Here is a 25,071-nt window from a genome sequence, read left to right on the forward strand (position 1 = left end):
GTGTTGGACCACCTTTGGCATCCAAGGAGACCTGAATTCTCCTGGGAATTGACAAATATAAATCTTGGATGGTGGATAATGGAATCTGATTCCACTCTTCATTCAAAAATTGTTCCAGTTATCACAGAGATACCGGAGGTGGAAAATGAGCACGAGCCTTGTACTCCAAAATTGGCCATAGTGCCTCTATGATATTGAGGTCTGGCGACTGCAGCATCCAGGGAGGGTGCGAGACTTTGCCTGCATGCTCATCTAATCCCGCACTGACATCAGCTCTGCTGTCACCAGTCTCTAGTGAATGGATAGGCTGCATTCTCAGTGATGTCACCGCTCTCTAGTGAATGGATAGGCTGCATTCTCAGTGATGTCACTGCTCTCTAGTGAATGGATAGGCTGCATTCTCAGTGATGTCACCGGTCTCTAGTGAATGGATAGGCTGCATTCTCAGTGATGTCACCGCTCTCTAGTGAATGGATAGGCTGCATTCTCAGTGATGTCACCGCTCTCTAGTGAATGGATAGGCTGCATTCTCAGTGATGTCACCGCTCTCTAGTGAATGGATAGGCTGCATTCTCAGTGATGTCACTGCTCTCTAGTGAATGGATAGGCTGCATTCTCAGTGATGTCACCGGTCTCTAGTGAATGGATAGGCTGCATTCTCAGTGATGTCACCGGTCTCTAGTGAATGGATAGGCTGCATTCTCAGTGATGTCACCGGTCTCTAGTGAATGGATAGGCTCCATTCTCAGTGATGTCACCGATCTCTAGTGAAGGGTTAGGCTGCATTCTCAGTGATGTCACCGGTCTCTAGTGAAGGGATAGGCTGAAGCTGTAAAACGCTTGCAATATGCCTCTAAAGCACTTCTAAAAATGCTCAAAAACTTTCAAATAGAGACACAAGTAAATCGCTATGCTCAGGTGTGAATGCAGCCTCAAACTGCGGACATGGCGATCTCTTAGGTTCTGACTTTGTACCCATTGTAAAATATGGCGCTGCTTGGGTAGTATATCACTTCATTCCTTCATGTATTCATAGTGTATGCTGAGAGTCCCAAGTATGTTTTTAGTTGCACCTCGGCATACAGTTCTGTATAACAGAGATTTTCCATCAATCGATCCATTTCCTGTTGGTTAGAGGACTTCTCAATGAACACTTTCCATCTTCTATGAAAGTATTGGCTACGCACATTTTTTTGCATCTCAGCATCCAACTTGTCACAAAATAGCAAATGTCATAAGTTATTCTTAAAGGATAAGTTCACCTTCAGGGAAAAAATAATAAATGCACATATTTTTGTAGAAAAAAAAAAGTGCATTTATTATATTTTCCCCCAGGGGCCTGCAAAGCATTCCACCTGCGATCAGTAGATTGCGGGTTAAGTTAACAACACCCCGAAAGCGGTCTGCAAAACGCAGTGCGATGTGCAGAATCGGATCACATAGGTGTGAATACCCATGCGATCCGATTCTAGTGCGGACCCAAAAAAGGGTTCTGCACCTGTTTGGTGCGGGTGCGGTGCGATTAGAGCCATACAAAATGTACGGATCCGATTGCACTGCACACAAATCGCATGTGATATGCACAGGAATGCGGTGCGGTTCCTCTGCGAATCACATGCGATATACCGCACCGCATATATGTGAACCCACGTGGAAGAAAAATATATTTTAAATATATTTTTAAAATATTCTTCCCAAATATATGGACATATATTTGAAATACTACAATTTTGGCCGTATTCAATATATTTCAAAAAAATATTGCAATATATATATATATATATATATATATATATATATATATACTGTATGTTGAAATGCATTTTTTATATATTAAAAAATATATGAAAGATATTTTTAAAAATACATTTTCAAATCGATGTCTGTGAAAGTATATTTAATCTACATTTTTGGAATGCATTTACAAATATATGTGAAAATATATGCTAAAATGACTTTTTTATATGTTAAAAAAAATCTGAAGAATATATTAAAAAAAAGTATATTTTTAAATATATGCCTATAGAAAATATATTTAAATTTACAGTTTTTAGAATACATGTTAAAATAAATTAGCGTAGGCCAATATATTGTAAATATAAGTCACGTATATAATTGTTCTGCACATCAGCTTAAAATCTACCCCTGGCATGAAGTAGTTAGGAAGCTAATATGTAATAAAATGAACTTAGTCATTACATTCTACTACTAAACTCTCTCTCATTTAATTATTTCTACTGGTTCTGATATCCCACATGGAAGAAAAATATATTTTAAATATATTTTAAAAATATTCTTCCCAGATATATTGACATATATTTGAAATACTACAATGTTGGCATTATTCAATATATATATATATATATATATATATTATACATACACTGAATGTTGAAATGCGTTTTTTATATATTAAAAAAATATGAAAAATATTTTTAAAAATACATTTTCAAATTGATGTCTTTGAAAGTATATTTAATCTACATTTTTGGAATGCATTTACAAATATATGTAAAAATATATCCTAAAATGACTTTTTTATATGTTAAAAAAAATTTGAAGAATATATTAAAAAAAAGTATATTTTTAAATATATGCCTATAGAAAATATATTTAAATTTACAGTTTTTAGAATACATGTTAAAATAAATTAGCGTAGGCCAATATATTGTAAATATAAGTCACGTATATAATTGTTCTGCACATCAGCTTAAAATCTACCCCTGGCATGAAGTAGTTAGGAAGCTAATATGTAATAAAATGAACTTAGTCATTACATTCTACTACTAAACTCTCTCTCATTTAATTATTTTTTTTATTTCTACTCATTTAATTATCTCTCTCATTTAATTATTTCTAGGGTTCTGATATCCCACGTGGAAGAAAAATATATTTTAAATATATTTTAAAAATATTCTTCCCAGATATATTGACATATATTTGAAATACTACAATGTTGGCATTATTCAATATATATATATATATATATATATATATATATATATATATGCGCTATATATATATAGTATATATTAAAAAAATATGAAAAATATTTTTAAAAATACATTTTCAATTCAATGTCTTTGAAAGCATATTTAATCTACATTTTTGGAATGCATTTACAAATATATATAAAAATATATGCTAAAATGACTTTTTTATATGTTAAAAAAAATATATTTTTAAATATATGCCTGTAGAAAATATATTTAAATTTACAGTTATTAGAATACATGGTAAAATAAATTAGCGTAGGCCAATATATTGTAAACATATGTCACATATTTAATTTTTTTTTAAAATATATTGGAAATATATTTCTCTTCCATGTGGGAACCCCGGCTCACTCCAGCTTTCTTACCTTTACCTCTGAAAGCTGGAGGAAGTATGTCCCAGATTTGGAATCAAATCCCTCTTTACGCATCATTTTTCCCTCTTTTCCCTTTGATGAACAGACCTTTATAAAGAAATGTATTATTTAGTTCAGATGTGTTATAATGCAGTAAACCACACGTCTAACCACTACGTTATTGAATCAGTTTAGTTGAAATGGCGGCATAATAAAAAGTTGTGATTAAAAAAAAAAATAGCGGGTTTAACAAGTCGATATTTGCGTATTAATTTTTCATGGTTGACGTCAGGGCTTTTTTTTCAGCTGGAATGTGGGGGAATGCAGCTCCATCACCTCCAGCACTGTATGTATGTAATGGCAAGGTGTGTTGGGGTGTGCTACATTATCTATTGCTGCTGGGGGAATCTATTGCCGCTGGAGGGGATCTATTTTTTTTGGGGGGGGGGGATCGATTGTTGCTGGTGGGGGATGAGTTGTTGCTGGGGGTGGGTCTTATGTTGCTGGGTGGGATCCACTGTTGAAGAAGGGGTGTACTGTTGCTGGCTGCTGGAGGGTCTATTGATGATGGCTGCAAGTGACAGTTAGAGAGCCAGTAACAGTTACAGAGCCCGTCTTTCTTTATGCACCCCCCTTGTAGCTAAGAGGCCATGTGTGTACACTCCATTCCTCCTTTGGAGTGGATTAAAGGCTGTGTCATTGTGGTCTCCTCCTAAGTGAAGAGTAAACATTGGATATTTCCTTGGAAGTTAAAGCCTGAATATAAAGTTGCACTTGGGTCCAGAGGGTTGATATAATGGAACAGGGCTGAGGTAAGTCCGATAAACCAGGTAGCAAATGTTCCTTACCAAAAGACGACTACAGCACGGTTGGCTAGTTCTGAGAGGACGTCCATGGATGTCCTCCCAGAACCACATCCCCCGAGGGGCACGCGCCAGGCACGATCTGTGGTTGAACTGCATGATCTGTTGTTGCTGGAGTGTTTTGTTGTAGATGGTCCATTGTTGCTGCTACTTAGCACCAAAAATGATAGTTGGTTCTGTATTCTATAAAATGGTGGTACTTTGGGGGTGGGTAGGGGGTGGAACCAAGGAACGGTGCTCGGAGGTGGGTAGGGGGTGGAGACAAGGGGTGACTTGGAAAGGGGGAGTTCCTGCGAATATACTTTAAGGAAAAAATGGCCACTTAGTTCAATGTATCGCATGTGTGTGTCCTTTATCTACATACCTGATCCTAAAATGAGCCTCTTTCTCATCAAAGAAAGTTGGGAGGTTTGTGAATGAACAACAAGGGCATTCATTAGCACCCTCATAGTTCATTGTGAGCAGGGGTGGACTGACCATTTGGAAACTCGGGCACTGCCCGAGGGCCTGGGGTCAGTAAGGGGCCCCATGAGATGCCCCTGGTACCTTTTTTCATAGGCTTTTTTGAGTTTGGGAAAGGACACATGGGCCCCATAAACCCCTATTGCCCGGGGGCCCCATGAGTTGTCAGTCCGCCCCTGATTGTGAGCTACAAGCCGGTTGTCATTGTGGCTGATAGGACTTGTGGTTTCTTCATTCACAAATTGCTGTGAATAAATGACAATAAATGTTGTGTGGGCAGAGCGTCTCTGGGGGGCAATAGATGAAGGGATCTTCCAAACCTCCAAACCCAAACTCAGAAAACGGTGGCAAATAATGTCACTAATGATACTAAAATGAGCCTCTTTCTCATCTGAGAAAGTTGGGAGGTTTGTGAATGAACAACAAGGGCATTCATTAGCACCCTCATAGTTCATTGTGAGCAGGGGCGGACTGACCATTTGGAAACTCGGGCACTGCCCGAGGGCCCGGGGTCATTAGGGGCCCCATGAGATGCCCCTGGTACCTTTTTCATAGGCTTTTTTGAGTTTGAGTTTGAAAAGACATGCCTCTCATAGTGTAATACGTATCGAACTCCTTTATTGGCCCAAATAAAATTCTCCTTACAAGCTGTAGAACAATTAAAAGCATTCATAAAAACGCTTCCAAGATGGCTGACAGCACGATGACATCAGAGGGAGGCTCCTCCCGATGCTTTTCATCATCAAAAGTAGTCTTCTAGGGGCTACCTACATGTTACACCTTAAATACGAGTGTAACAAATAGCATGCTCCAAAAATGAACTTAGCCTTTAATGTCCAGGATAATGGGTGCACAGTGTTCTGATTCAAGCACCACTTTATACATTGGCATACCTCCTTTAATTAGTCCATCCAGCCAGTATAGTCACCTGCTGAATAGGCACTCTTCACAGACAGCTCCACTCTCCAACATTGTTACATTGCAGTACATGGGATGCTCACCAGTCATATCAAAGAGACAATAATTTAGCAGTCCTTGTGTGTTAAGGATCCGGGTATGACCAGAAATGTGTGGACTGACACAGGGAAGTAGCAGGCTTCAGGAACACAGGCGTAGTCAGGGCTGGAGAGGTGGAATGGTCAGGTGGGATGTAAGGCACCGTCAGGCACCGCCCGGCGGGATCTCTAGTGACCCACAGAACAGGATTCCCCAGTGCGCGGAGTCTAAGCCCCAGTCTGCCTTTTCACCAGAGCCCCTGATGGTGGGGATGGACTTGGCGCAGGACTGAGACCAGGTCGCGGCCCCTGAGTGCACCCAACTGTGGTAGAGGGGTCCGCCGAGGGTATGTACCGGGGAAAAGCCTGATGTGAAGGGGCTGGCAGGTTTGGACAGTAGTGACTGGATCCGTGCGGGATGGATGGATCGTCTGGGTAGCGTCAGGCGTAGTCAGGCAGGCCAGGTCAGCAATGTGCGGGCAGTGAGGTACCGGAGGAGCAGGCAGAGAATAGTCAGGGTCACAAGCCGGGTTCAGTAACTCACGGGCAGCGCGGTACAGAGGATCAGGCAGAAGGATGGTCAGGCAAGCCAGGGGTTCAACAGGAGACGGCCAGCAGAAGTCAGGATCAAAGCAGGGTCAGCAACTAGGCAGATAGGCAGGAACACAGGATACCAGGTACAGGGGCTCATGGGAAACATACACCAAGGTACTGATCACAGGCCTGGTCATTCCTTAAATACACCTGCAATCAGCCCCAGGTGTTGGCTGACTGCAGGAGTGAGCTTCTGGCTGCTGAGAGCACCCGCTGGTCAGCTCTGGTACTGCAGCCCACACGGCAGGTGAGTCCCACCACCAGTGCTGAGTCCATTCCTGACATTGTGTCCACTATAAAGGTTGGTAACTAAGTGAGGAAACACAAAGCAGTGAGAAGTCAACCTAAAGACTAAATCAACTAGCCCTGACATACAGGTGTAGCACTACCCTCTTGAGAATTGCTAGTTTTGGGTCCCCCTTTACCTCCTGCACAGCCAGGCAACATGCATTTTCCACTCTTGCATCCAAAGTCAATGATCAGTCCATGAGCTTTGTTTTGTTTGTTTTAGTAAGGGTTAAATTACTTGGATGGGGTTCATGGCTACATGGGATGCCCAATGGAAATGACAGAACTTGGAGGACAAAACTTCCTGTGTTTAAAAAATGAAAAAACAAACAAACATAGATCCTGGAATTTTGGCTCCCTCTGGAGTGGCTTTTGTCCTTTAACGGATCAGCACACAGTCCTTACTAGGAGCACTCAGTCCCCTTAGATGAACCTCTTCAGGCCCCAGATGAAAATCTCCTCATCCACCTGGCTGTCATGAAATGTATACCAGGCAAGGGATTCCGTGTATACTGTCCCAGGGAGAACTAGTTGGGTATGATATCTGACTGCCCTCTCCCTTAAAGGTCCAAGGGGTGTAGAGATACTCACACTGTCCTGTTCTTGTGGCTTTAAGAGTGAAACTGCTTTCAGGCCTTAGGCTGGGCTGGCTATGTCCCCTGCAGACAGGCTGTCCTTCCCTGGTAGACTGTAGAACAGTTGAGGTCCCTCTTTCAAGATACCAGCCTGTAGGTAGACCTCCTTCTTTCAGAGCCCCCTGCCAGGCTCCACACCAGTAGCACCTTACTAAATCCATCTTCCACCCCACTCAATCAGTGCGGCTCCGACCGCTCCAATTGAGGACAATAGGGTGCAACTTGGCATATGATTTGCAAGTCGCATGGCATGCAAATCGCATGCCAAAGTGCACCCAGTGTGACCGGGGTGTTAGTTTGGGAAGCTGCATTTTGCCATCAACCTCAATGGGTTTAGGTTGCCCACACCTGATTGCAGTTTGGACTTTCTGACTTGAATGCAAACTTGTTCCAGGTCAGTGATTTAGACAGTAATGAGGCCAAAAGTCAGAATATTAGACAGGCAACTAGCCTTCTCTGCACAGCAGCTCTAAACTGGAAAAAGCAGAATTAAGCTCTGTTTTTTTTCATTAAATGGGTGGTTTATAGCATCATGTGCTACTTGCACCACATATTATTACATTATGGCGGACGTACCTGTCAAGTAATGCCCTCCAGCACTGCACTGTCTGTGATCCGACTGGTCCTGGGTGCTTCCAACTGCTTCCAATCTTCCTCTTAAGTCCTATCTGTTTGGCCACTTGAACGGCCGAGCTGCAATGAACACATGCAATGAACACATGTAATGAACACAAGCAATGAACACATGCAATGAACACATGCAATGAACACAAGCAATGAACACATGCAATGAACACATGCAATGAACACAAGCAATGAACACAAGCAATGAACACATGTAACGAACACAAGCAATGAACACATGTAACGAACACATGTAACGAACACATGCACATGGGAGTCACATCATCAAAGCTATAAATGTACACTGAGCAGCGCATGGTCAACTCAGTGTTCATTATGGCTGTCAGGCAGGGGTAAGCAGGGGCGTCCCTAGGGTTGGTGTCACCCGGTGCGATAACACTTGGTGACACCCCCTCTGAAGATTCCTGCAGAATTGATCAGATCTGCGGATTGAGCATAATGGATCAGACTCTGATCCATTATGCTCCCCAATCCGCAGATCTGATCCATTCTGCAGGGATCGTCAGCATGCTCCCCTTCATAAATTTCCTCTGCAAGCCAAAATTCTCCCCTACAAAAATGCAAAAATTCCCCCTTTCCAGTACAAATCTCCCCTCTCAGCTCAGATCCCCACAATTTTCTCTGCCTAGCACAAGTCCCCCTCAATCTTCCCTCCTAGCGCAACTTCCCTTCCCCCAAAATCCCCTCTCCCAGCACAAATCCTCCCCCTAAATTTCCCTTCCTAGCACAAATTCTCATTCCCAGCACAAATCCCCCCCCAAAAAAACTGCCCATCCTAGCACAAATCCTCTGTCTCCCCACTCAAACCACCCCCCCAGCACAAATACTCTCCCCCCAAAATTTCCCCTTCTAGTATAAATCCCCCTATCCACCCTCCCAGCACAACTCCTCCCCCAATCTCCTCTCCTAGCAAAAATCCTCTCACCTCCACCAAAATTGTTAGTTATCCCTCATCCATTATGTCCCCAGTACAATACCCTCCTCCCTCTCTGAAACCTACAAACCTCAGGCGCTACAGTGGTGGGAACTAGCTACAGCAGTGGTGGTAGTGAACTTGTTGCAGGTGTAGTGATAGCAGAGGAGGAGAGAACAGGGATGAGTTGATGGCTGTGATCTCCCCCCCCCCCCACCTGGTATACAGGATTTGACACAGGAATGTTGTTAGATCCGGACTGTGCAGGGTTTGATTACCTGCTCCCTACCCACATTTTCTGCTACCAGGAGAGGAGCAGTCTAGGGATGGAAATAGGGGGCAGGTAATCAAAGCCTGCACTGCTCTGATATGAGGTAGGAGCTGGAGGGTCACTGCTGCTGTCACTACTCCCGAAGGGAATTACTGCTGCTATGGTTGGGGAACTCATGATGAAGAGCCCCCTCCCTCACATGAGATCACTGCACATGACCCCTCCCTTTCCCCTTGTCTTGGCCCTTCCTACCCTTACTTGGTTGCCCCCAGGTCTTAAAACATGATGCTGTAGTTCCTGGCCAGGTGGCACCAAAACTTAACCACTGAGACAAGGAAGGGTGACTGCAGTCCCAAGGCTGGCCAGGCAGTAGACAATATCTGATTGTGGAATCCTACAACAGTCCAAGGTCAGGGAAGGCAGGGAGCGCACGTAGCACAGAAGCACAGAAGCACAGAGGCACATGCAGGGACGGACTGACAACTCATGGGGCCCCCGGGCAATAGGAGATCATGGGGACCCTGTATCCTTGCCCAAACTCAAAAAAGCCTATGAAAAAAGGTACCAGGGGCATCTCATGGGACCCCCTACTAACCCCGGGCCCTCGGGCAGTGCCTGAGTTTCCAAATGGTCAGTCTGCCCCTGGGCACCAATCCAGCTAGGGGACATATGGCGAAGCTCTTTACCCCACAGCTGATAGGAGCAGCTAGGAATCTGAGAAGACTTGTTAACCAACAGCTGCTGGCAGAAGCTGGATGCTGCCTAGCAGTTAATAGCCAATCAGTCTTTGATTCCATGCAGAGGTGCTGAGAGAGACCTGCTGACAGGAGAGAAAGCAAAGTTATGACCCCTCAGTGTTCTGATGTTCTTCGTCCAACCAGAAAGATAGAGGAGTGTTCTTGACTAATGTCTGCCACTTCTACAGTGGAGGACAGGGATCTAACTGTGCTAACTTGATCCCCTGGAAGTTCTCAAGTTTTCTGTTCCCCTTCTCTCACTATGCTGTTACACAGTTAATATTTATGTTAATGTACATGAGAGTTCATATAATTTATTTTTTGTACCATTTCCTATGGACATTTCTATAGTTAGTAATGCTGCCATCCAGTGGTCTTATTTGGTAATGCATTTGTTTTTCATGTTGCCTCCCTGAGATCTATGACACAGTTCCTTTGTATATGAAGCTCCTCCCTTCTTCTTGAGTTCAGCACTTCCTGTGTCATGGAGGCAGCTAACAGACCACATGTAACAGGGACACATATATTCTGCATAGTACGGTACAGAAAGTATCATCTTTTGACCGCATAATACTGGAAACCATTCATTCTGCTGTATCCTGTTGTCACATGTACAGAATAAAGCAACTTCTGGATGAACACAGTATTGGTGAGTTCAGCTATCTGATAAGGATTGTCCACAGTGATTATATCTGCTTATAGAGGCTAGGCAGAGAGGTCTCACAAGGGATAAATCGCTATCACAACAATCTGAGTCAGAATAGTCAAAAGATGCATAGAATCCCTACAGCCTGCTGTGTATATGTGTGTGCCTAATCTGCAATCCAGCTCAGTGCCATCCGCCATCTTGCAAAGCACATGGCCGCACAAGCTTACTGCACTTCATGTGAATGTTGAAAACTGTTTCTCTGCATTGAACTGTGTTACCCCACATGTCTAAGCTGCTGTTCGTCTTCTTAAAGAGACAGTACCAATTTTTGCAGAACAGTAAAAAATGTCTAGACAAGGCTCTGAACACTCCTTTATGGCCGAACCAACGCAGATACATCATTCCTCTGAACCAGCAGACGTACAGGGAGCAGATTCTGCAGACATTCCCGAACAGAGCGTAAAACCCAAACGTATAATAAAACCGACACAGAAACTCAGGGAAAACTATGAAGCCACTAGAGATGAGTTCTCCAGTAATCTGTCAGACCTCTGGGACCGAACTTCACAATGCATGTCAGTTTTGTCACACTTTAATGATCAACCAGCTGAATTAAGAGACTCTATAAATCGCCTATCTTCTGCGTATGAACGCTACCAGCGGCTGTCTGTAAAATACTCAGCTTTCTTGCAGGACTCTAATATAGAGGATTCTTCAGCAGAACTGACCAGGACTGATGCACTAAACCAACAAAGGGATCTTGCATTGAAAAATGCTAAGTTTATAGCAGAACTCCACATTACTCAACTGCAGGAGACCAGATCTCACAGATCCACCTCAACCAAGCGCACTGCACTTTCTTCTAGATCCTCTCGCTCCAGAAGTTCGACGTTAAGCGATAAGCTATTAGAGGCCCGCGCTGATGCTGAATCAAAAAAGGAGCAAAGCTCTTTTACCAGAAAGGAAGCAGAGGTAGAAGCACGCAAGATAGCGCAACAAGCGGAGATGATAGCTCAGCAAGCAGAGATAGAAGCATGCAAGGTAGCTCAGCAAGCAGAGATGGAAGCTAAAAGCAAAGCTCAACAAGCAGAGATGATAGCTCAGCAAGCAGAGATGGAAGCTAAAAGCAAAGCTCAGCAAGCAGAGATGGAAGCTAAAAGCAAAGCTCTCCAAGCACAAATGGAAGCATGCAAGGTAGCTCAGCAAGCAGAGGCAGATTCCCAAATAAAGATTCTGCAGATGGAAGGGGAGGAAGCAGCTTTCCTAGCAAGGCTGAAAGTCCTTGAACAAGCAATGGGACAAAGTACTAATTCAGACTGCCTTATCCCAGCAGAACTGGAAGATCCAGTTGAACGCACCAGTGAATACGTATTAAAGCATAACATTTGCGAAGATACAGAGTCATCTCCTGTACCTCCTACTAACAACACTGTTCTGACTCTCAACACAGAGACCTCTTAGCTCTATATGCCTAAGGCTTTTCAAATCTACAACACAAGTACATCTATGCAGCAAACCACATCAACTCCTGCCAACAACAAGGTGACTTCCAGTGACAAGTCGCAGCTCAAGCCACAGCCAGCACAAGCCTTAGAGACTACACCACAGTTAAACACTCATGCAACATCATTTTACCCTGGTAAACCTCACCCTACATCACCAGAGAACTTTCACACCCAAGGGGTTCCACAAGTTACTTTGACACCAAAGAGTGAGAGATCAGACTTGAATGACTTTGCCATATGTATGATTCGCCGTGAGCTCATTAACACCAGCCTCTCAAGGTTTGACGACTGTCCAGAGAGCTACAGGGCCTGGAGATCAACCTTCAAGGCCGCTATTGCTGATCTCAACCTTACTACTAAGGAAGAACTTGATTTGCTTATAAAGTGGCTGGGACCAGAATCTGCAGATCGTGTTAAAAGACTGAGAACAGTACATGTTGACCACCCAGACGCAGGTCTTGTTGCTGCATGGGCAAGACTTGAGCAAGCCTATGGTAGCTCTGAAGCTATAGAGAGCGCTCTATTCAAGAGACTGCAAAACTTCCCAAAAATAGGAAACAAAGACTATCGCAAGCTCCAAGATCTAAGTGACCTCCTCATGGAGCTAGAGTTGGCAAAGACAGACCCACGTCTATCTGGACTAAGCTTCCTGGACACCGCTCATGGTGTCAACCCAGTGGTGTCTAAACTGCCATACGGCCTGCAAGAGAAATGGGCACAACAGGGCTCAAGGTACAAAAGAGACTATAACGTATCCTTTCCTCCATTCTCATACTTTTGCAGGTTCATTAGTGATCAAGCCTGGACGAGAAACGATCCCAGCTTCAGCGAACCAAACTTGCCTGCTTCATCCTCATCATCATCAAGGTATGATAACACAGCAGCTAAACGTAGAGACTGTACTAGAGCAATATCTGTTAAAAGGACAGACATCTCATCCTCCACAACCTCACCTACTGACCAAGGCATTGTGGATGTCAGAGATAAAGACCCTAATCATCAGTGTCCTATTCACAAGAAGCCTCACCCTCTTAAGAAATGTCGTGGGCTTAGGGCAAAGACTTTACAAGAGCGCAGGGAGATTCTCCAGAAACTTGGAATATGCTACAATTGCTGTGCTTCTTATAACCACTTTGCTAAAGACTGTAAAGTTGTCATCAAGTGCACAGAATGCGGTAGCGACAGACATGTTACAGCCATGCATCCTACTCCACTTTCAGACAACCCGCAGCAGCTACCTACCTCAACCCCTGTCTCAAATTATGGCGGGGAGCAACAAAGTCATGCTCTAGCCAAAAGTAATGTTTCTTCTTCATGCACAGAAGTCTGTGGAGAGGGACTGGATCACAAATGCTGTGCCAAGATATGCCTAGTCAAGATATACCCCAAGGATCATCCTGAGGAAGCTGCTAGGATGTATGCCATAATAGATGAACAGAGCAACAGATCCCTGGTTAAGCCTAAATTCTTTGAGATCTTTGGCTTAGAAGGTCACGCCACACCGTATACTCTCAGAACCTGTTCTGGTCGTGTAGAGACCTTTGGCAGAAGGGTCGATGGATTCATGGTCTCTCATATCAAGGATGGAGAAGGCATACCCCTCCCAACATTAGTTGAGTGTGATCAGATACCAGACGAAAGAGAAGAGATTCCTACTCCAGAAGCTGCATATCATCATCCTCACTTAAGGCACCTTGCTGATGAGATTCCTGCGATGGACAAGAGTGCCGAAATCTTGGTCCTGCTAGGAAGAGACATTCTCAGAGTACATAAAGTACGCGACCAATGCGATGGACCTAACTATGCCCCTTATGCACAAAGACTTGACCTAGGCTGGGTAATAGTGGGCGATGTATGCCTGGACAGAACGTCATCTGAGATCCACTCCTTCAAAACTTACATGTTGGGAAATGGACGTGCATCCCACTTCAAACAGTGCCCTCACCATTATGAAGTAAAGGAGAAGCCTCTTGACATCATCCAAGTACCTGATGTTACTCCTGTTCTTTGTGATGACAACCTAGGTACCACAGTGTTTTGTACTACAAGTGATGACAACAAAATAGCCTTGTCAGTCGAAGATAGAGAGTTCATCAAAATAATGAACGAAGAATTCTTCCAGGATGAGTCTAACAGCTGGATCGCACCATTACCTCTTCGTGCTGCAAGGGCAACACTCCCAACCAATCGTGAACAGGCTCTATCCAGATTTAACTCACTTCAACGAACACTAAAGAACAGGCCTGAAATGAAGGAACATTTCATCGCTTTTATGAAAAGGATCTTTGACAATGATCACGCTGAACCAGCGCCACCACTTCAAAGACACGATGAGTGCTGGTACCTGCCTTTCTTTGGAGTGTATCATCCACGTAAGCCAAAACAAATCAGGGTAGTATTTGACTCCAGTGCCAAGCATCAAGGCGTATCCCTGAACGATGTTCTTCTCACTGGCCCGAATCTAACCTACAACCTTGTAGGTATACTTATGAGATTTAGAAGAGAACCAGTTGCCATAACTGCTGATATTGAGCAAATGTTTCATTGCTTCATTGTACGTGAAGACCATAGGAACCTCCTAAGGTTTCTGTGGCACCGTAACAACAACATGGACAATGAGATCATTGAATACCGCATGAAGGTACATGTTTTTGGAAATAGTCCCTCACCCGCTGTTGCAACATATGGTTTACGAAGGACTGCCCTTGATGGAGAAAAGGAGTATGGTGCGGATGCTCGACACTTCGTTGAGAGAGACTTTTATGTTGACGATGGACTTAAGTCTTTACCTACAGACGAAGAAGCCATAGACCTGCTCCAAAGGACACAAGGTATGCTTTCCGAGGCTAACCTCAGACTACACAAGATTGCCTCGAATAGTGTCGCTGTTATGAAAGCCTTTCAACCTGGCGATCATGCCGCTGGGTTTAAAGATTTAAATCTTGGGATGGACATGCCACCTGTACAGAGAAGTCTGGGCCTACTGTGGGACTTATTAAAAGATACCTTCGGCTTTCAAGTCGGCTCTGCAGACAAACCATTTACCAAGCGTGGTGTTCTGTCAGTGGTGAACAGCTTATATGATCCATTGGGATTTGTGGCTCCCATCACCATACAAGGTAAAGCCTTACTTAGACAGTTCTCAAAGTCTATTAAAGATTGGGATGCTCCGCTGCCTACAGACAAGCTTCCAAAGTGGGAGTCGCTGTTACACCTCAGCTTCCCTTGCTACAAGTCAGGGAAAAGAGCTTCACATCTTCTCAGAAGCATCTGCCATAATCAATTCAAGACCACTTGTTCCAGTTTCTACAGATCCAGAGACCCCAACTATCCTTACCCCAGCTACTCTACTTACCCAGAAGCTTGGGTCCGTTCCTGTTCCACCTGGAAGCTTTAAAGCAGGAAATCTGTGCTATGACCAGTGGAAGCGAGTACAACACCTCTCCAACCGCTTCTGGAATCGTTGGAGAATGGAGTATATTTCTGCTCTGCAAGGACGCAGAAAGTGGCAACGCCTGAACCCTAACATTGGCGTTGGAGATCTCGTTCTGCTGCAGGACCAGCAAGCTGAAAGAATTGAGTGGCCTATGGGACTTATTGTAAAGAGCATTCCTAGTGATGACGGCAAGGTACGCAAGGTGGAGGTGAAAGTTGCAAAACAAGGGACTGTAAAGACTTTCAGCAGACCTATCACGGAACTTGTTCTGCTCTTGCCCTTTGGAGAATGAACTTGCTTGCGTATGCTGCTGGATCCAACCTGTGACTTCAAGAAGGAAGTGTCTTGAACTTTAATTCGATACAACTTGAAGCCTTACATTATAATTGTTGCACTATATGCATGTTCTCTTTTTTATGTCTTTCAGGTCTTCAAGACATCAAGCAAATTGCACTGTTGTTTATTTGCAATTGTATAACTACCGTTATGGTTTAAATAGTGACATTTACAATGCCAGACGGGGAGTATGCTGTTACACAGTTAATATTTATGTTAATGTTCATGAGGATTCATATAGTTTATTTTTTGTACCATTTTCTATGGACATTTCTATAGTTAGTAATGCTGCCATCCAGTGGTCTTATTTGGTAATGCATTTGTTTTATATTACCTCCCTGAGATCTATGACACAATTCCTTTGTATATGAAGCTCCTCCCTTCTTCTTGAGTTCAGCACTTCCTGTGTCAAGGAGGCAGCTAACAGACCACATGTAACAGGGACACATGTATTCTACATAGTACACTACAGAAAGTATCATCTTTTGACTGCATAATACTGGAAACCATTCATTCTGCTGTATCCTGTTTCACATGTACAGAATAAAGCAACTTCTGGATGAACACAGTATTGGTGAGTTCAAGCTATCTGATAAGGATTGCCCACAGTGATTATATCTGCTTATACAGGCTAGGCAGAGAGGTCTCACAAACGATAAATCACTATCACAACAATCTGAGTCAGAATACTCACTTTTCACTTAGAGCAGCCTTTTTCAAGCAGGGTTTTGTGGAAGCCTATGTAGCACTACCCCCAAAGGAGTTGCTAAAGATTTAGGCCCCCCTATAGTCTGGCACCGCAAGGCAACACACATTTTCCACAGACCTGCATTCCAGAGACAGTAAAAATTCCTTGATCTTGGTTTTTAAGTTTTATTGAAGTATTGAACTTGGATAGGGTGAAGGGTGTATGGGATGCCTGAGGGAACTGCAAACTGAGGACGACTTCCTGGCAACTATATACAAGTCCAAAGATAGAACTTCTCTTCTTGGAGAGCTCTCCAGCCTCTCCTGGTGTTCCACCTCTGACCCCAGATAAATCCTCTTCTTTACTCAGCTGTCTGTAGGAAGTCCTTGGGCAAGGGGATCCAGTGCCTGACACTTTAAGATGAACAGTCCCGGGTAAGGAGCTAATCAGGTTTCCCACCAGAATGCTTTTCCTCTTAGCTGGCCCAGGGGGTATAGGATTACTCACTCAAGCCTTTGCTTGTGAGCTGGTTTAGATAGGTGGCTGACTTCAGGCCTTCTGCTCGGCTGGCTCCTTTCCTGGTTCCACAGGTAGTCCAGGGAATGGTGAGGCTGAGTGATCCTCCTGTCCAAGTCCCATCCTGTAGCTAGGCCCCTTCCAACAGGGCTCCCTCCCAGGCTCCTGCAACTCAGCCTCACATCTTTCACCCGAACTCTCTTGCTGCTGAGCAGGCTTAGCCACACTTAAAGGCTGCCCTGGCCTCATGCCAAGCCTCCTGCTTGGGGATTGGCCAGAGTTCTCTAAGTGTGCAGACCCCTCCTCATCCCCGCCCACTACTTCTAGAATCTTCTCCAAGATTCTAGAGCAGGGGGAGGCATCAGGGAACCGACCTAAAGAGCCTCTCAGTCCTGACCTAAATTTGACCCTGCTGACTATTGGGGTCAGCCTCTCTGTCTAAAAATGAGCAACTAGCCCCCTCTGGCTATCTAGAAAGGCCCTACACCTAGGTTTCCTCATAAGGTTGCTAGGGGTTCCTTGAGCTTTGGCTGATTGACCTCCCATCTGGCGGTGCCTGCATAAGTCCAGAGCCAAAACCAGCAGCATGACACTAGTGATCTTTGTAGCCATCTGTAAGAGTGACATTCACCACCGTGAGGGTTGCAATCTTCTTATTGACATATTGTCATTGATTTCTGATTACTGGTTTTAGTAAGGATTCCCAGAGACCTGAACATTATTTTAGAGGTTCCTCTGGGGTAAAAGGGTTGAGAAAAGCTGACCTAGAGGTTTTTTGGAATTCTTGAATGTCTGTTGGCTGATAAAGTCATTTGAAGACCAGAGCAATTGTATCTTTGAAAGTATCTCCCTTGTAAATACCGTATGCGCAAGACCTAAAGGACAGTCAGGGCTTGTGTGTAGCTGGATGTTCCTTTTAGACATCAGGCCTCGGAGTTGTGATCATGTCAGCTTCTGAGACTGAGAAGTTCATGTATATAAAGGTCTAAAGTCCCATAACAACCATAGGAACCAATAAGAATGAATATATTTAAAGCATTGACTACATTAGAATTCTGTCAGTTACCACACAAGGCATCATCATTATTGATCTGTCAAGGTCCTACCTTTTCCCTGAAGTTATGTTACTCCATGTGCTGGCGTCCATCTTGGATTCTGCTGTGCATGGTGGGAATCCTTTTTATGCCTTCAGGTCTCTGAGGTCCACCCCCCAGAGGGGCGTGGCTGATGACATATAAGCCTGTGGCCCGCACATGCTCTTTGCACTTGTGTCTTGTGTCTTTGTGTTACTATTACTCTGTTGTGACTCTCGTGACTCTCCTGTTATTCTGATTCGGCTTGTGACTTGACTATTCTTTGTATTCTCCTTTGATCTGACCCTCTGTTGCTGAACCCGGCTCGTGACCTGTGATTCTCGTCTGCTGTCCTGTAGTGTTTTGTCCTGTTGTTGTTGACCCCGGCCTGTCTGACTACTCTTTTGTCTCTTCCACCAGCTACACGCCATTGGCGGCGGTCATTACCGCAGCTGGGGTGTCTCGGGGGCCGCGACCTGGTTCCTGGCTGCGTCAAGTCCATCCCCACCATCAGGGGCCCTGGTGAAGGGCAGCCTGGGACTTAGACTCTGCGCCCTGAGGGACTTCGGTCTGTGGGTGGTGGTTGTCGTCAGCCAGTGCGTTACATTGTTAGGCCTGCCTGTCCGTTCCTCGGCTCCTGCCCTGACATGATCCTTGCATTGCCTTACCTGAGGCTCCTAACAATATTGTGATTTTGCATCCTTTTAGAATAAAGACTTAATTACCCGGCAGAATCCCCTTTCTTGTCACATTGAGGAAAACAAAAATCAGGAAGTATATTCGGCCAGGTGGTCCAAATTGCAATAACTGAGAAGAGTACCTGTCAGAAAACAAGTCAACAACCCCATACCTGTAGTTGGGGAGGTGAGCGGCCTAGGGAATTGTGGAAATGAGCTTGCCTGAAAAAACTGCCCTTTGCATTTTGAAGACCAAGCATTTTCTGGCATGTTTTGTTTACAAGTTTTAATCTGTATTTTTTGCTAGAAAATTATAACCCCTCAAACATTTTATACCGTATTTTTCGCTCCATAAGACACACCTAGGTTTTAGAGGAGGAAAACAAGAAAAAAAATATTTTGAACCAATGGACTTCAGACATAGTACAGAAAATGGCCAGAGACTGCGGATGTACTAAAGGAGATGACCAGAGACTGCGGACATACTACAGGAGATGACCAGAGACTGCGGATGTACTAAAGGAGATGACCAGAGACTGTGGACATACTACAGGAGATGACCAGAGACTGCAGACCTAGTACAGTAGATGACCAGAGACTGCGGACATAGTACAGGAGATGACCAGAGACTTCGGACATAGTACAGGAGATGACCAGAGACTTCGGACATAGTACAGGAGATGACCAGAGACTGCGGACATAGTACAGGAGATGACCAGAGACTGCGGACACAGTACAGGAGATGACCAGAGACTGCGGACATAATACAGGAGATAGCTGGAGACTGCGGACAGTACAGGAGATGACCAGAGACTGCAGACACAGTACAGGAGATGATCAGAGACTGCGGACACAGTACATGAGTTGACCAGAGACTGAGGACATAGTACAGGAGATGACCAGAGACTGCGGACACAGTACAGGAGATGACCAGAGACTGCGGACATAGTACAGGAGATGACCAGAGACTGCGGACACAGTACAGGAGATGACCAGAGACTGCGGACACAGTACAGGAGATGACCAGAGACTGCAGACACAGTACAGGAGATGACCAGAGACTGCGGACACAGTACAGGAGATGACCAGAGACTGCGGACACAGTACAGGAGATGACCAGAGACTGCAGACACAGTACAGGAGATGACCAGAGACTGCGGACACAGTACAGGAGATGACCAGAGACTGCGGACACAGTACAGGGGATGACCAGAGACTGCGGACACAGTACAGGAGATGACCAGAGACTTCGGACACAGTACAGGGGATGACCAGAGACTTCGGACACAGTACAGGGGATGACCAGAGACTGCGGACATAGTACAGGAGATGACCAGAGACTGCGGACAAAGTACGGGAGATGACCAGAGACTGCGGACACAGTACGGGAGATGACCAGAGACTGCGGACATAGTACAGGCGATGACCAGATACTGCGGACATAGTACTTCTCGCACATGCGCAGTGGGCACCCACACTACAGATGCCGGCACCAGGGAGAGAAGACGGTGAGGACACCGCTGGACCGAGGAGCAGGTTTTGCTGCACAGAAGAGCTGAGCGGCCGGCCCGGTATTCTAACACGCAGGAGGCGAGGGGGGGGGGGATACCAGGCCAGCCGCACCATATTTGCTCCATAAGACGCACAAACATTTTCCCCCTTTTTTTGGGGGAAAAAAGTGTGTCTTATGGAGCGAAAAATACGGTATATATTTTTTTAGCAAAGACCCTAGAGACTGAAATGGCGATCCTTGTAATATTTTATGTCACATGGTATTTGCGCAGTGCTTTTTCAAATGCAATTTTTTGGGAAAAATCAACTTTAATAAATGAAAAAAAAAAAAAACACAATATGTACCCCAGTTTTTTTTTTGTAAACATTGAAAGAGGGTTTTACGGTGAGTAAATAGATACCTAACATACCCCACTTTAAAATTGAGCACGCTCTCGGAATGGCGACAAACTATGGTACTTAAAAATCTCCATAGACTTCGCTTTAAAGTATACTTACGCATACTTCCACGACTTACTTATGCATCCACTTTTGCACGCGAGCACAGAGGGAAGGAGGCGCTTTAAAATATTTTTTTTCTTTATTATTTTTACACTTTTTTATTTTACATTTTTTTCTCTTTTTTATCACTTTTATTCCTATTACAAGGAATGTAAACATCCCTTGTAATAGAAATAATACCCCAAATCTCTCCTTTACCTTTAAAAGGAAAAGATAAAAAAAAACCTTCTTTCTTCAAAAAAAAAAAATAGTTTACATCTGCCCTCCCATATGGAAGAAAATATATTTGAAATATATTTTAAAAATATTCTTCCCAAATATCTTGACATATGTTTGAAATACTACAATTTTAGCCATATTCAATATATTTCAATATATATACAGTGGGGCAAAAAAGTATTTAGTCAGCACCAATTGTACAAGTTCTCCCACTTACAAAGATGAGAGAGGCCTGTAATTGGCATCATAGGGAGACCTCAACTATGAGAGACAAAATGAGAAAACAAATCCAGACAATCACATTGGCTGATCTGGAAAGAATTTATTTGCAAATTATGGTGGAAAATAAGTATTTGGTCACCTACAAACAAACAAGATTTCTGGCTCTCACAGACCTGTACCTTCTTCTTTAAGAGGCTCCTCTGTCCTGCACTCATTACCTGTATCAATGGCACCTGTTTGAACTTGTTATCAGTATAAAAGACACCTGTCCACAACCTCAAACAGTCACACTTCAAACTCCACTATGGTGAAGACCAAAGAGCTCTCGAAGGACACCAGAAACAAAATTGTAGACCTGCACTAGACTGAGAAGACTGAATCTGCAATAGGCAAGCAGCTTGGTGTGAACAAATCAACTGTGGGAGCAATAATTAGAAAATGGAAGACATACAAGACCACTGATAATCTCCCTCGATCTGGGGCTCCACGCAAGATCTCACCCCGTGGGGTCAAAATGATCACCAGAACGGTGAGCAAAAATCCCAGGACCACATGGGGGGACCTAGTGAATGACCTGCAGAGAGCTGGGACCAACGTAACAAAGGCTACCATCAGTAACACACTACGCCGCCAGGGACTCAGATCCTGCAGTGTCTCTTGATACCTCTTGATACCAAGCCAAGGTCAGGTAGACCAAGAAAGATTGCAGCCACATCTGCCAGAAGAATTGTTCGGGAAACAAAGAAAAACCCACAGGTAACCTCAGAAGACACAGAGGCTGCTCTGAAAAAAGATGGTGTGGTTGTTTCAAAGAGCACAATAAGACAATACTTGAACAAAGATGGGCTGCATGGTCGAGTTGCCAGAAAGAAGCCTTTACTGCACTAATGCCACAAAGGCGTATCAAGGTGTTGTCAGGCATATTGTAATGTAATATACAGTATATACACACTGACACAGTATGTATATATATATATATATTTTTTATAGGACTTTTTAAATACTATATATACTATATATTTTTTCATTATTTTTTTTTAATAGGACTATTTATTTATATACTATATATACTGTGTATATATATATATATATATACACATATACACACACTCACACAGTATGTATATATATATATATATATTTTTTTTATTTTTTTATAGGACTTTTTAAGTACTATATAAACTATATATTTTTTCATTTTTCATTTCATTTCATTTTTTTTTAATAGGACTATTTAAATTAAAATAAAACCTACTTCTTTCATTTGTGTTTTTTTTTTAAATCTCTCTTTGATAGCAACTGGTGGATGTCCTGGAGTGGTGGGTTGTATTTTTAGCAGGAGCCTGAGAGTGGGAGCCATATCAATCAATGTCGAGCTAATGGGCTCAGATTACAGCCAGGGATACTATTAATATTAATGGTGTTTGCTAAGCCGCACTGGAGAGGCATCAACATGCATGAGAGAGGCACTCCGCTTCCAGATGTAATCAAGTCTCATTTACATGTTTTAAATATCATCAATAAAAGATAGCAAGTTCTTCCTTTGTCCATCGTATGTAACAAACAGGCAGGAGATTGGTTCGCTTTCACTTCCCAGTGATCTGCAGCCAATTTAAAAGGGGCAACTCCAACCAAGCAAGCTAAATACACATTTAATACACATACAGAGAAAAAAAAAATCGACTATAGACATGGGCAGAATGAAATGCAATTATTTTAGTAAATATAAACTGCTAAATCTCTTTTCTCATCAGCAGTATATAGCAATCTTGTGACTTCTATCAGTGTCCAGCTGAGCACTGGTTAAAGCTTGTTGGAGGAGTTTTCATTCTCCTCTGACTGACAGTGCTGATTGGCCCTGTGCTGATCACATGCACCCTGCAAAGAAAAAAAGAACTCTCTAGCAATACACAGCAAACTGAGCATGTGCAGAGTGTCTCCTAGGGATCAGAAGATGGATTGGGGACTGTAGAAGAAGGGGAGGATCAAGGAAGACAGAATCAAACAGCCTTTTTACATAATGCAGAGGATTAACCCCTTAGGTTCCACAGTGAGTATAACAAGCATGCTTTACTGCATCTACAGACTGATTGCACTGTTGTGGGTTTAGTAAAACTTTTAGTTACTAATTTCTCTTTCTTTCATTTGTAACAAAATTTGTTTAGTTTAGTTTTGTTTCATTTTCGATTGGAATTTAATTTTTCCAATGGATTAGAAGTATTTGCATTGAATCAAATTAGAATCTGGTTCTATTCAAAATTCGAATTTCGGAAGACAGATATATTCTTTCTGTTTTTTTTTTCTATTCTATGTATTTTCTATATGTTCTCTTCTATTCATTTTTATTCTTTTCCCTAATTTTCTATTCAATTGCATTCTCTTCTTTTATTTTGTAATATTATTTTATATTCTATTCTATTTTATTATTTTTATTTTATTATTTTATATTCTAATCTGTTCAGTCTCACTCTATTCTTTTCTGTTTTATTCTGTTCTATTCTTTTTGAAATTCGAATTTCAGAAGACAGTGATATTCTTTATATTTTATTCTATTCAATTTTAATTTATTCTGTTTTTTTTTCTATTCTATTTTATACCTTTCTATTCTATTCTATGCTTTCATTTTCTATTCTATTCTGTTTAATTCTATTTTATTCTTTGAGAAATTCAAATTTAAAGCAAATCAGCAATAGTCAGCAATATGTTGATATTTTGAATTTGTTCTCAGTTGCGATTCTGTTTTTGAATTAGATTTGAACTTTGGACGAAATTTAGTTTTGTTATTTCGGATTTGTTTAAATTCGTTACTATTGTAATTCTGAAGTTCAAGTACATCCGAATCTGCGAATAACAAACATTCAGTCTGAATTTTTAATCAGAACGAAGCAAACTGCACATGTCTAGTGAACTTTAACCTCTTCCCGTCTGGCCCATGTCGATAAAAGGCCGGACGGGAGCACCTCCTATGCGGGTGGATGTTTCTAAACCTCCCCCCATATCCATTGCCTGTGCTCTTTCCCTGGGAGCGTGCGGCACCGCGATCGGTGCCCGCTGCGTCCAGAGGACACAGCGGAACACAGATCGCTGTACGGGACCTCTGTGTGAGGTCTCGATTCATGTGATCACTGATTGGCCTGGGGCAGTATGGAAATCTGCTGGGTCCAGAGGTCCCCTTAAGGATAGATGGGTGCTCAGCCTGGGTACAGGGCTCCCTCCTCTGGATGCTGGATACAGTGGGGATTATCTTTGACTGTCTACTTTCCAAACAGAGGCCACCGGGGGTATCCGCACCGTCCTGACACCTCAGTCACTGACCTGCCTCCTCCACCAGGCTGGGAGAGGGGTGGCACCTATTGGCCGCTGTCTCCAGTCTTTGGTAGAGCTGGGTTAGGCTTGTCCAGGCGGACTCTGGCAGCCACAGGCAAGACTTCCAGAGGCATGATGGGACTTGTAGTACTTCAGCAGCTGTAGGGCCATAGTTTGGAGACCCCTGAGCCTAGATAAACTTCTCCTCTTCACCCAGCAATCTGGAGACTTTCTTCGTGAGCAAGGAATCTGTCTCCTGTTCCTTTAATTAAGGTGCACAGTCACTAGTAGGGGGCTAATCTGGCTGGTTGCTGCTACCAGGCCTATCAGCTGGGCTGCTCATTCTCTACCATACAGGTGGTCCTCTCTCAGGGACCTCTCTAAGGGAGCCAGTGAGTCCCAATTTTTCCTCCTTTCTTGTTCCAGGCTCACAGGCAGGCCCCATCCCACTAGGCCTCCTGGCAGCTTTCCTCCTCCAGCCTCACATCTTCCTGCTCCTCTCTACACCTCTCCGTCCCCACTTCTGCTACTGAGAAGGCTCCAACACTTTGAAGGGAACCCTGGCCCCTTGCCAAGCCTTCTGTTGGGGATTGGCTGAGGTCCCTCAAGAGTGCAATGAACCAGTCCTCAGATCCACCCACTGCCTCCAAGGCCCTCCTCCGAAAGCCTCAGAGCAGTG

This window comes from Staurois parvus, unplaced genomic scaffold (genome assembly GCF_062004578.1).
Source record: "Staurois parvus isolate SC_StPar_1 unplaced genomic scaffold, SC_StPar_1.0 ptg000917l, whole genome shotgun sequence".
Classification (NCBI taxonomy): domain Eukaryota; kingdom Metazoa; phylum Chordata; class Amphibia; order Anura; family Ranidae; genus Staurois; species Staurois parvus.